The sequence below is a fragment of the Anser cygnoides genome, chromosome 3 (genome assembly GCF_040182565.1).
Source record: "Anser cygnoides isolate HZ-2024a breed goose chromosome 3, Taihu_goose_T2T_genome, whole genome shotgun sequence".
Classification (NCBI taxonomy): domain Eukaryota; kingdom Metazoa; phylum Chordata; class Aves; order Anseriformes; family Anatidae; genus Anser; species Anser cygnoides.
In genome coordinates, this window is record NC_089875.1 from 113059735 (window position 1) to 113073458 (window position 13724).

Genomic DNA, 13724 nt, shown 5'->3' on the forward strand with positions numbered 1-13724 from the left:
GAGGAACTCTGTGGTCTAGTTCTCTGCTGCACACCTCTGAAGGGATCTATCTACCCGCAGTACAACTCAGCAACAAAATGTGCCACATGACAGGAATGTAAATAGGACAACTGTAATGAAATCAACCGGTCAACGTTGTCCCTTTGTGAGACGTTTTTCACAAAATGTCCTGAGCAGCTTTACAATCAAAGTCAACCGAGCTGAAACGAAGAGGGCGTGAAAAAAAACTGGCTAGTGAGCATGTATCTGTCACACGCTCAACAGATTCAGGAGCAAATACAAAAAAAGGGCATCATAAATAGGGACTTTATGGTAATGAAACCATACACAATTTGGGTGATAACCAGTGGTCACACTTGAAACCCCTATATTCAGCCCCTTTCTTTTACAGCTGAATTTCCACAGGATGTCACATTTCTGGAATAAGATTGCTGGGACACTTAAAGGTCTCTGAATTTGGAACAGCAATTACCTTAAACACAGTGGTAAGAATTCTTAAAAGTAGCAAGTGCAAGTGAGAAATGCAGACAACAATTATTTTGGAGAAGTGAGTGGTTTCTTCAACACTGAAATGCTGAAAAAAGCCTACTCACACACAAATACACCACTAGGAGCTTCTTGTTGGGCATATTTTACTAATTTCTGAAAAGCACTGAACAGATGAGTAGTTGACGCTGCACTTCCAGAAGTGTTGGGCACTCATGACTCAAATCAGCAGGACCTGCAAGACCTTGGTGCCTCCTCCCAAGGACAAGCAGCCCGTGGCTATTCTCTGTCTACTTTGCAAAGGTTTAGTTTCATGTTACCTGATCTTCATTTCCTGGCAAACAGAATGCCGTCGTATCCACTGGCATCTCCTGCTACCTATGTCTGACAGCTTCCCAGCCTCATATCGTGTTCCTCAGCAGGAGACAATTTCCTCTGTGCTGCTGCCTCAAGAGAATTCCTTCCTCACCACGTCCAAAAGCAGAAGTGGTACAAGAACACAAGACTGCAGGCACAAACCTCATTTTAATCTGCCTGTAGACAGAGAAGCCCAAATGGATAACATGACAAGAGAGGATATTCGCATCTAAAAACCTCTGGCCCCTCCAATCCCAGAGGCTCCGTGGATAACTCTGTGTGAAGGGCACCCTTCTTTTTTTGCCCGGTACCTGTAGAGTCCAACCCTCAACCTATGAAAACCTCTAACGAACCTCAAATGATGTTCAAGGCACAAAAAAAAAAAGTGTCAGGCCCAAAAAATTGTGACTTAGCTGTCACACCACATCTAGAGGGCTCAGGGAAAGCCAGAGGAGGGCTGGTTCCCCAGGCAGTGAGCAGGCTCCGGCAGCAGCCAAGCAGGATTTGCGCTCAAAGGCAGACCGCTGCGAAGGAGCAGCATCTCCACTGGCTGGTGACAGAGCCCGAGGAAGGAAGATGGGGCTGAGCCTGGTTTTCCACTGTCTTCCCCCCCAGGATGCCCCCCTGCCGTCCTGCTGTTCACAGAGGTCACTTCTTTCTCCGTGCTGCTCTGCCTTCCGCGCCACGGGAGAAACAAACCTACCGCCACAACGCAGAGCTGGCTCCACGGGGAGTGAAATAGAGAAGGACACAGCGAGGCATTGTCAGAGCTAAATGACGCTGCTGTTGGAGATGCAACCCTGTGCTCCGGCTGCTGCCTCTCCGGCTTGATCACGAGATCAAAACGCCTTCCATAAAAATGAAATGTGACTTTCTTGCCTAAAGGTGTTTTGTTTTTCTTTTTTTTTTTTAAACAGAAGTTAAGATAAATTTGCCCTGGGTGAAATATTCCCCAGGCCACGGATACGCCTACTGCACGAAAGCAAATTTTACTTGTGATGTTGCAGATGCTGCTGGAGGTCAGACTGCAGCAGCAGGCACACCGGGGAGCGGGCAGACACAAACCTCTCCCTCCTCGGCAAGGCACCTGAGGCTCTGCAGAGGCAGCTGCCAAGGGGCTTCTTTCTGCTGCAAGCAGAAAAATAGCTGACGTAGTCCTCCGTTGTTTTTTTTTTTTTTAAATTGGATTCCTGTTTACGTTTCTATCGCTAACTGGCCTGACTTCTCAGCACACGGGCTTTTGCAGCATCAGTGATTTCAGGGGCTGAGCGCCCAGCTCGGTGCACGCAGCAGCTGCCTGCCAGGTGGGGTGGATGGGTTGGCCTGGGAAGCACGGCGAGCCTGCTGCAGAGCGCAGTGAGGTCAGCGCTGGATCGCAGAAACCCGATAGATGCAAGCAGCCCACGAACACCCAGCTGAAAGCAAAAGAAAGCAGGAGCCTTTACGTGAGATGCGGGAGATCCAGCTCGGCGCTGCTGTTACTTAACAGCCACGGCAGCGCTCTAAAAGCGTAACCCAAATCATTCTGCTCTTATTGACAACAATCCCTGGGCTCTGCTCACCCAGAGCGCCGCTTGCTGCTCCCCCAGCACTTTTCGGAGACTTCAGCTGGATGATCTCAGCGCTGCCTCCAACTATCATCTCATCCCCCTCGAGAATTATTACTTTGCACCAGTGATGTGAGCCTGCGGCTCCACCCCACTGATTCATTACAGGCGCTGCTCCTTGCTCCCATTAGCTACCTGATGATGTGCTACCGCCAGCTGCCTCCCTCGGGGCGGCAGCGTTTGAAATGCTGAAGATCCAGGCACTGCAAGGGATGCCATAGAGAAAATGGAAGAGGGAACGTAGCTTTGGGTAGAAACGCTGGTAAATGTCTCCGGCTCTCAAATCCCAGGCTACACGAGACCTCATGGAGAGCTCTTCTCAGGATTAGCTGCTGTTGATTCACGGTGTGAGCCTGGGCGAGTAAGTTCATCTTCTGGGCCAGCTTGCTGCCTCACAAATCCTGACTGGACTCAAATTATATTAGTATATAGTTGCATCTGGGGAACATCTGGTACAATTAAACCATCCAGTAAGTTGGCAGGATGTGGGAAATGAACTGGAGTTTGGTAAGTAAGGGGGATCTTTTATTGAATACACAGGGGAAGCAGAAATTATATCAGTGATCTGTGTCAGGAGGAGGGACTAGCGGAAAAGTGATAAAACAATGCCGGTGACGGCAGGGGAGCAGCAATTACAAACAACTGCACCATGTTTTAAGCTTCTGTTCCCCGCTGTTACAATGGCTGTGGCAATGCTGGGGGAAAGAATGATGATTTCATATGGAAAACACATCCCCAGGCCATTTCAGAACCTGGGTTCATACGGAGAAGTGCTACAGCAGACCTTTCACGTGCCACACGGCTAGGAGAGAGAACCAATGCCACAGGACAGTGTGGCTGCAGCCATACAACACAGCAAACGCTGCCACGATGCCCGGTGCTGACTGCTGGGGCTGCCTTGTGCCCCTCACCGAGCCACCCTGCACAGCCCACCCGTCTCCTTTCTGCCCCCAAGGGAGGACACTGCTGCCTGCCTGGGATCTCCCCGAGGAAGGGAAGGGGCTCGAGGCTGGCAGAAACCCACAGCAGAGATGCCATGAACACGGGAGGCAGCACGTACACATACAGGGCTGGGGCAGCGCTGTATCCACTTGGCGTTGGGTCTTCCCCTTCTCTCTGCAGCACCCCCGTAATTGCTTTTCTACATCTGGTTTTCAGATGGTTTCGAGGTGCCTGAAATAATAGGAGGGTTCTGCTAGAGCCCTGCAAAGCGATAGTCTGAGATGGAGGGTGCTTATGACACGGCTTGGGCCGAGAGAAGGCACGTGGTGGTGTTTGAAGGTGCAAAGCTTGGATCAGATATTGCCAGAGGACTGTGTACAGAGACAAAGCTGATGCAGTCTTCTTTTGGAAATGGCCCGGGGAGGGGTCCTGTGTGGCAGCCCCTGCCAGAAGAGCAGGTAAGCAGAGAGCAGAGGGAGCCTGTCCTTCACCACGCTGTCTGTCCATGGGGTCCAAGGATACCTTGGCATCTTACCTATCACCCACTGGTAACATCCAGCTCGTAGTGCACAACAGCAGCACGGAACCTCCCTGCCCTCGAGCAATGGTGCTGTGCTGCCAACAGCTGGCAGGCGCCCTGCAAACACAGCCAGTTCCTCCGCGAGGGGGGAAGAGTGAAGGATCCGGCATCTCCTTACGTCTCCCACCACCTCCCAAGGGCAGCTAAATGCTGCTGGTTGCCAGCAGACCGCAACGTTTCGGGACAGCCCCCAGACACCTCGCAGCCTTTCAGAGTTTACTCTCACTGCACCTCTCTGCAGCAGCGAATGCCGACACTCTTTTGTTCACAGATTGGGAACAAAACGAGGTCCCGAAAACCAGAAGCAAGCAGCCTACAGCCTAAACAGGATGTCTTTGAAACAGAGAATTGAAACCAATTCCCCCGAGACCTTGGTCAGCAGCTCTGGACCGCATGCTTCTCCTTCCCATCCGAGCATCCTGCCTTGCGTGGCAGTGCCCTCGTCTCTTGGCAGCACTGCTGAACAAATAAAAACAGCTCTGATTAGTTAGGGGGTTGCTGGAAGAGCCCCTGAGGGAGGAAGGGAGGGTTAGCCCTCAGGAGCCTTTTTTGCTTATGTTTGCTTTTTTTTTTTTAATGTATTACAGGAACACTGGTGCCATGCCTCTGTCACTCATAACCAAGACGAGAAAGACGGATGACTTAGGAACAAGTTTCCAGGACAAGACCGTCATACACAGGAACAGCCTATGCTGGCAGATAACCCATCACGCTGATGAAAAATGAGACCTCTTTAGCAAATGGGTCTAGGTAATGTTGTAAGGTGGTTTTGAGGGCAAGACATTGTGTTTTGTGCTTAATGATGCCTTCAAAAATGCCTCAGATGCGATTATAGGCAAAAAGCAATAAAGCAAGGCAGAGAAGAGGCTTGGAAATCTTCCACTCGAGCCACTCTGACCAGTTTGTGCGCTATGCCAAGGCAGTAGCAGTTATTACAGAAAATCATGGTTCAGAGAGCAGACCTCAGGAAATTGCCTGTATTAGCAAAAACCCAAGCCAAGACCTTTTCCAAGCCAGCTGAAACACCAGGGCTGGCCCCAGGGGCTGACCCCAGGAGCCAGGCTGCAAACTTGCTGCAAAAACGCCTCGGCACACGATGTCTGTCCTGTGAGTTTTGTGAATTATTGCTCTCCCAGATAATGCCTGGACATAGTTTAAGGATCAGTACATGTTCAGGGCCTTTTCTGTTTTGGATGTAGCCAGCTTGCTCTGGGTGTGGGCTGGAGGTGGCCAGCTTACTTTGGGGAGCAAGTAAGGAAAGGTTTTGAGTCTTACCCCAAATTTATTTAAAGTAATAGAAATCCCTTTCTATCATTTTGATGACAATTCCTGTTAACAACAATCTGAATGTCACATTTCTGTGCAGAGGTGAACTTTTTCCCAGGCAGAGCTATGAAATCGGTTCTGTTCCTTTTACCAAAGGGATAATGGAGAGAGTAAACTTTCAAGTAACGTACCCAAGATGTGACCTGAGAAATTCAAGAGCAGAATAAAGAGCTGCAGAGTCCCAGATGTGTGTCTGTCCTTAAGGACATTCCTCCTTTTGCTGGCACTTCACATGACTCCAGATTTGGCCAAATGCTGCAAGGGGTAGGAGCAAGAGGCTGTGATCCCCCAGGTGTGTTAATTAGTACCAGCCTGTAGTTACAATGGATAATTCATGCATTTTTGGCACGGTTTTAGAGACTGCTTCCAGAAATGGTTTTCCAAACGCCAGTTCTTTGATCCTTTTAAACCAAGACAGAAATTTCTGCAGCAGGTCCGTGGGGAAAAGAGAACAATGGTTTTATTAAGTCTGCTGATTTAGGGACTTGACAGCATCAGATGAAAAGACAAGCAAGTCTCCCATCTTGATTTAAACTGAGCACACAGTCACCCCTCAGACAGCTTCTTCCAGAGCAAACCATTCTGTTATACGAGGTGAACAAAAAAACAACAGAGCACCTCTGAATCCATCCCTCATTAGTAGGCTGTCTCATCTACATGCAGTTCCCCGGGCCTGCTGATTAAAGATTTCCCGTGCCTCGGTGAAAGGCGCAGGCTAGTCAATGAGGTAATGCTTTTTTATTCTAATTAAGGACTTGAGTCATCCTATTATTGTAAAGTCCATGGAACAAAACATGTTTAAATCTGCCCAATTACATCATGCTCAATCCTCTTCCAAAGCAGAAATAATAAATAAATAAAAAAACCACACCACACTTTTGATTCTGTGTAGTTGTAAATTTCTCCTGTGCCCCTTCTGAAGAATCTCCTGCCTCCTACGAATCTGTCTCGGCTAACGAAGGACTTGCTTAATGTGCCTGCAGAAGGGCTCGTGGCAGCTTCTGCACGCCTTCATCGCTGCTCAGTTCTGCACTGCTACAGATGACCGCACACTGCCGTTAAAACAGGATGGGAAAATCAAAAGCTGAGAGTTCACTTACAGGACTGTGGGGATTATCTGAAAGCTGGTGCCAGCTAGTGGCAACGTTATTTGGTGCCAGCTCCCCGTCGTTACTTGGCGCTAAAATTCTTTCATATACAGAAAAGTGCATGGCAGGTTTACATGCGCTGTGCTTTAACGCATCGAAAACAGTAAACCAGGTCCATTAAAAATCCCATGACATCCTTCTTAAAAGCAACAGGATCTAATCCAGCGAGCTGGTCGAATTCCAAGCTGGGTGTTTGCATTCATAGCGGCACCATTCCCCACGCACTTCTCGCTGAATTACCTGCTCTCCGCTCGGTGCCTGACGCTGCCGCGAGCTGCTGCGCTGAGCCCTCGCTGCGTTTTACCCCAGGTGGAGCTCCACTCGCCTTCCGCACGAAAACACCGCCGGATGGCACGCACAGATGTAAGGCTGCGCAGCCTATAGAGCTATTTGCAGTCCTCTGGGTTTAGGTTGATGGTATAAACACAAAATTACTATTTATAAAAGCCATTTAAATATATTCAGTGCTCTAATCAGAAAGAAAATGAAGCACATTAAAATAATTACTCCAGCTCCCTCCCAGCGGATCCTCACGTTCCAGCTGTGGATGTGCTGGAATCACTCAAGCCAGCCACGACAGAAACTCACCACTGAAGTTTAACCGAGGCAATTGCTTCAACATGTGAAGCAAAACCCGGGGAAACAATGACTGCGTAATTTTATAGGGCCCAAAATCCGACGCTCGGCCAGGAAATATGAATGTAGATAAGGACAATGCTGGCATGGGGGAGGACTCTTAGAGGTTTTCCTTGGGTCAGGGAAGTGACTATTTGCAGAATAAAAGAAAAGACCGCGCAGCCAACCTCAGATCTGTGAGTTAAGCATCCTCTCCTCTCCAGTCTGAGTGCCCTAGCTCTGATCCCAAGGTACAGTTTCTTCTGCTTGCCAGAGGTGGATATACAGGAGGTTTTGTACATTCGCCTGTCAAATCCGCTCTCCTGAAGGATGTAACCCACAACTGCAAAACCAGTAGTTCCAGAAAATCTCAGTTTTCCTGAATGCACTTACATTAAGCTAGCGACTACCGCAAAAGAGCCGTGAGAAGAAGGCCGAGTCCTTCATTCATCAACCTCAGTTCCCCCGGTTGGGGAGTACAGCTACAAAAGCTTCTCAGTTCCACCCCACGGAGCCACGCAGACCTTGGTAGAGCTCTCCCAGGGAAAACATCTTCCCACACCCCAGAGCAATCACTCACGGGAGAAAACACTGAACTAATATGGATGTTTCTGTGAGATTCAATAGCTAAACATATGTTCATTTTCCACTGTTTTCTTTCGATCACCCTCAGCCTCCCATCTGGGGGGAGACGGCAAGTTTGGCAGAAAAGAAACACGTGGGAAGCTGTGCTGAAGAGATGGGATTAGAGACAGAAAGAAAAGGAAAGCTCATTCCATGATCTGTATATGGGAAAAGAACACTCACAAGGCATCTATAAATATAAATGAACTTCAGGACAGGGAAACTGGAGAGACTGAATTGCTGCAAGGAGAGAGCATCCCTGCCATCCTGTGTTACTCCCTCTCCACTCAATTAAGCCATCTCCAAGGAAAGGCTTTAAGTTTGCCCCTAAGAAGTGTTGAGAACAGACAATTCTGTGAAAAGGACGTGAGGCTCATCCTTTATTTGGATGGGTAGGTAATTCACACTTTTTTGCTGTCTTTTCTTCTTGTTTTCCTCTCTTTGATGGGGAAGATTACTACATCAAACTACGTCCTTGGTTTTCGGAAAAAATTCAACTGCCAGAAATGTCTCAGTGGAAGGCTGACGGGGTTGTTTACTAGGATTTTGCACGTTGCCAATCCGACAGCAGCTGGATTGGACTTGAGACAAATACTTGTGTCACTTGGCAAAGTGCTGGTTGGGCATGCCTCGCAACCTAAACTTGTGACTCAACAAGTCGCAGAATATAAAGATCTGCCTGTTTAAATATCTAAAGGCTTCACAGCTGTGAGCACGGATGCACACCCTGCTAGGAAAACAAGGCTCTTTTTGTTTTTTGTTCATTGTTTTAACTATCTGAATTTCATTGAAGAAAACATAACCTGGATCTTCCCTCTTCTTTGATGTTCTGACACCCACACCCTCTCTCATGGTCGGGACAGACAGGCAAGTGTTTCTGCTGCTGTGCATGAATCCTGCTGGGTTCAGAGAGGAAGCCATGCACTCACCTGGCCAGACCAAAAGGCAGTTGTGAATTTACGAGTTGCTGAAGAGTAGGAGGATGCTGAGGAGTGGAAGTAGCAGCTCAGGAGTATAAACCTGCCGACCAAGGAGCAGAAGGCACAGCAGCTGAACACACATTTTCACAAGTTTCGTCTAGACCATCTGTCCGGCAGACAGCAGCTGTGCCACGGCACTTCTGCAGCCTGCAGATATTCTCGTCGTCCTTTGAGGCACAAACCCACCAGCAAGCACCCTGCCCTCACCTATTACAGCTCCGGGCACGCCATCAATAAAACCGCTTGGAAGGATGCAAAACGCAGGACTCCCCCGAAGCTGACTTCTGCCTCTGGGTGAGCCATTCTCAGCTGCCCAGCGTTTCTGGCAGAGGAAGCACGATGAAATTTTGCCACCCGTTTCTCCCCCAAAGACTAAAAGGCTGAGGCCAGCCTAGGGCACAACAGGGAAGAAAAGGAAAGGCGAGGCAACACTGGGATGAAAGCTCAGGAGTCAAACCCTTGTGTGGCTGCCATTAGGATGCAACCCAGCAATAACTGCTGGCTCGTGCACCAGCAGCCCTCCTCCAGCAGCCCGCCTGGCTCTGCAGGGCCCTGGCACAGCCAGGGCTTGCTGCCTGGCTGCTCCCTCCCCACCAAGCTGTTGCTAAAAGCCATTGCCCTCTTTGTCTGCAGCCAGAAAAGGTCCTGAGTCCTTTACTACTCCCCTCACCAACCAAACCCAGTGATGACAAACCTCTGGCACCAGCGGTGGTTCAGCTTGACCACAACAACAACGAGCTACAAGGCTTTTAAAAGCTTTTGGCAGCAGGACCCCAAAGGGTCAGCCCTCACCGGCCCCATCCCTTCCGACCTGGTGTCAGGAGTCAGCTCCATCTATGTTCACATACGACAGACGCAAGGCTCCGATCCGCCCATGTGCCTTCACTCCTCTGGGAAGGGACAAAACGGGATGAGGAGAAGCCACGAGGGGAAATCCGCTGAAACAACAGGAAAGGGAGAGAGTGGAGACAGAAGCTCTTACGGCCCCACGAGGAGACAGAAGAGCTCTTGCCTGGGGAATACCCACCTCATGGCCCCAATGCAGCCTGCCAGGAAAAATCGTGGGCTGAGGGAGGATATGCTGTCATTGCAAGGTTTAGGGAGGCAAAGGAAAAAGGACGGAAGGGAGGGAACGTGGAAGAGAGGCTCCGGTGAGGGGTGCTAAGAGCTGATGGAGGCAGGGAAGCACAGGAAAAGGTAGGTTCTCCGAGCTGGAGAACAAATATTACCTCACAATTTAATTGTAGCCGAATAAATGCATGCACAGGGCATGAAGTCCTCGTGTTTTTTATCATTGCTGCTGTGTTCAGAAAAGCTGGTTCTGAGCCATTTTAATCAGCTGCTGTCTCAAGCTTATTGGGCTAAACTGAATACATGTACAAAGTCAGTTTTAAAGTGAGAGGAGAGAGATGTTAGAGCTCTTGCCTTCAACCTACACACAATAAAACTGCACAGTTCATCCACAGAGGGAGAAGACAAAAACCCAGCTCGCTTACTGTGATGTGTTTTAAATTTGTTTTGAGATACAGAGGTAGAAATGTCTAACACGGTCCTTCTTGGACCAAGTGGAAGAAAAATCCACAACTGGTTGCCTGGATTCCCCACAGAAAGCAAAACCCCAGGAAACCCTCAGGGCAAATGGAGAAATGGAGAGCAAACAGGGCAGCAGGCAGAAAGCTAACTCTTGTGGACAGAGCAGCTCAGGGCTATACTTTGTGTTTTTTTTTTTGAATTGCTTCACACCCTGGGCCTGAGCACAGGTCCCTGGTGCTCTCCCGGCACGGGACAACCTGTCTTCTCCCAGCCCATCCTAATCACAGCCCAGGAGACAGCGCAGGCCAGCAGTTATTTCCAGGGGCATTCTGAGCACAGCACACCTCACCCGGAGGGCAGGGGAACCTAACAGCACAGACGCAGCCAGACAATGCCCAGACAGCCTCAGCCAACGGGGCCCAGCACTGCTGAGTTTACTAGCACTGATACCATCCGAGAATCTTGCTTCACAGTTCTCTCTTTGCTCCGCGCAAATCTTTTCTCATACCATTGCACATTACACCTTTTACCACTGCAGAATTTTCAGCAGTATCATCAAACATATCCTGCCTGTGGATGAATAGCTCCCGCTATTCTCGTGGCTGTCTTCCACACCTTTTCCTTTAGAGGATTAGCCTCTTTTGGATCCAGTGCCCTTGCTTTTTTTTACTCTAGAAGGTATTACAGCTGGAGAAACCCCTGCAATTGTGACTAGCCACACAGTAATATTTTGTAATTTACCAGAAAACCCTTTAAGATTCAGCACTGCTAAAAGATACTGCACCTCTAAAAACCAACACATACTGTTGAAAATGCTACTGTAGCCTATTGAGTACTTAAAAATAGGTATCTGCAAATATTAAGACAGGTGGATTTAGAAAAGAGTGATAAACAGCAGTATTGCTTTCACTTTAAGGACAACAACAGAGAAAAAAAGGGAAGTCAATATACCTAATATTTTCCCTATGATGTAGAGTAAAATATATATCTGATTTTCCACTCTAAAGGGATTAAAACATTTTAATAAAGGATTATAGCTTACCAGAAAAAAAAAAACAATAGATGCTAGCTTTAAAAGAGATACTTTGGCTAAGAGAGCCCTATGACTTACAGGTAACTGTACACTTACCCTGCAAAATAAAATGAAATAGAGCTTGAAATGTGTCAGTGCTACAAAAGCGAGTACAGTACATTCATTCCCCACTGCACAGCTGATGTTAAAGGACTATCTTACTCAGTATTAGGAGTGCTTTTTCTTACAGGACCTGTATATTCTGCCCGAAGCTGAAAAGGTCTCTACAAATGTCCACAAAAACTTGCAGAGTAACTGGTGACAACACACGGGAATAAAAATACTCCAAACTCTCAAGAAAGGGAGAAGAGGAAAAAGTACACCTCCTGAAGTCACGTTTCAGCTGAATTTCAGCACTGCACCCCAGAAATGTAACCTAATTTTGAGTACCTCTAATTCTAGGAAGAAAAATGCCTGGAAAAAATAAGGGGGGAGGGGGAGAGTTAAAAGCTGCAAACTTAATCAGAAGCATTATGGTTTTTGAAATGTTCCTGATTTGGACAAGAAAACGATGCTTTCTGTTGTTAGGGATCCCAGACATGGCCTAAGATCACTCTGCAAACACAGAGAGTAAGCTTTTGAGCATGAAAATCATACGGCAAAGAAACCCCGAGTAGGTTTGCAGGCCACCCTTTACAGCCACAAAAGCTGAAGAACATGGAATTGGCAAGTGAGTCGCCCACCAGACATGAAAGAGCAACTCAGCCCCAGCCCTGAATACGAGGAAGAGACCAGCACAACTGGGACATCTCCTCCAGGGAAAAGGAGCCTGCCATTACCAGCTTCCACCTGGATGATCACCGGTAATCCAAAAAGAGAAAAAAAAGGCCCTAGTTTAGCATTTTACTCCCAAGGCCAGTACATTTAACTGGCTATCTGGTGGTTGAGCAGCACAGCAGCAGTGCTGGGCCCAATCCAAGTCGCAGCCTTCTGGCCCAGGAGGAGAAGTTGTTACCAAATGAAGCATGCTGACAACATATGGAGGCCTCTGCTACTGGAGCAGTTTCATCCTCATCCAGAAAGAAAAAAAAACAACAGTAAGATTATGCCAGACACATGATTCAGTTTAGGTCAGAGCTCTGCTACTCAAAAGAACCTTGGCTACTGCTATTGCTCGCAATGGACGCCAGTCCATTGTTTCAGTGCTGACTTCACATTTTTTCATTTTTATTTTTATTTTTTAACAGGGGTAAGGACTGTGGATTTTTTTTAACCTGAATTATGCATGTGTTAGGGAACTGTGTAGTACTAAACATTTATCCAGTCTGTATCACCTACTTTTTTTTACTCATCCCCATTGCAAACTAACCTTAAGCATGCCTGAAGCTGTGAGTCCTGCAAGTTCCTTCTTTAAGGCATGTAAGCACCTATGATTTTGAGGGCATGGAAGATACCCTACATTGGTCAATCCAGAAATGGCTATTCACTGACAATTAAGCTCCCGTCTTTGTCCTCTTACCTTGACACCTACTATTACTAGATGGCATAAAGCTGGGATACAGTGCTTACATTCAGTCTGCTACCACTGATCTGAATTAAAAATATCTTCTGTGGAAGCTGGGTGAGTTAGAGGAGAATCGAAACAATATAAAATCAGATTCAGGATTCTTATTTCCATGTTTATATTTCTGCTGTGACACTGTACATGTGAGATTTAAAAGCATAATAATAAATACATTCCAAGAGGCTTTTTATAGATAGCTAACCACTGACTTAGAGTGAAAAACATCTGACTGCATGACATGTCATACTGCAGCACTGTACCTCTTAATACCATATTTCTTCTTCTATAAACAAAATTATTCTGATTCACTAAGAATTCTGCTCTCAAAAGGAATGGAAGCAATAAACTAAATGAGGATTAAATACCAGATCTTTTCATCCTCCAATGCATTAAAAGAGCAAAATAATCAGACTTTCAAATGCTATGTCAAACTGTGAGAGGCAGGAAAAAAAATATCTTGCTTGTTTTGGCACAGCAAATTCTTTACAGCTTATACTTGTTGTAAGTCTGAAAATACAACATTGCATTTGCTAACCCAATAGATCATTTTCCTATCCAAAAAAGGACAGTTTCTTTTATAAACTCTACCAACTAAGGACCATTTTGCGGGAAGTACTGCTTTATCAAGCTTTTCATTGTAAATAGTTGCTTAACTTTTTAAAACTCCTCTTCAACAAAGGAATGATTTTGATGCTGAGTAATTAAGCACACACTTTGTCAGAAGAATAATATTTAAAGTTTCCTGGTGATATGTAAAGGATGAAATATCTCAAGTAAAAAGGACACTGTCTGGATGCCAACAATTAAATGTGATTTTATTACCAGAAGCAAAGTCCAAATGGTGCTTCCAGAATTAATCATTTGTGGTTGACCTGACTTCAGTGTGAGAGACCTAGGCTTAGAACCTGGAATGTTCTAAGTGAATTAGAACGTGAAGGCCACTCCACAAA

General features: G+C 47.0%; 1 protein-coding gene across 2 annotated transcripts in view; it reads right to left on the reverse strand.

Annotated features, from left to right (window-relative positions):
• The window catches only part of HS1BP3 (HCLS1 binding protein 3), a 51208-nt gene that overhangs the window by 20493 nt on the left and 16991 nt on the right, over positions 1 to 13724 (reverse strand). The window lies entirely within an intron of this gene.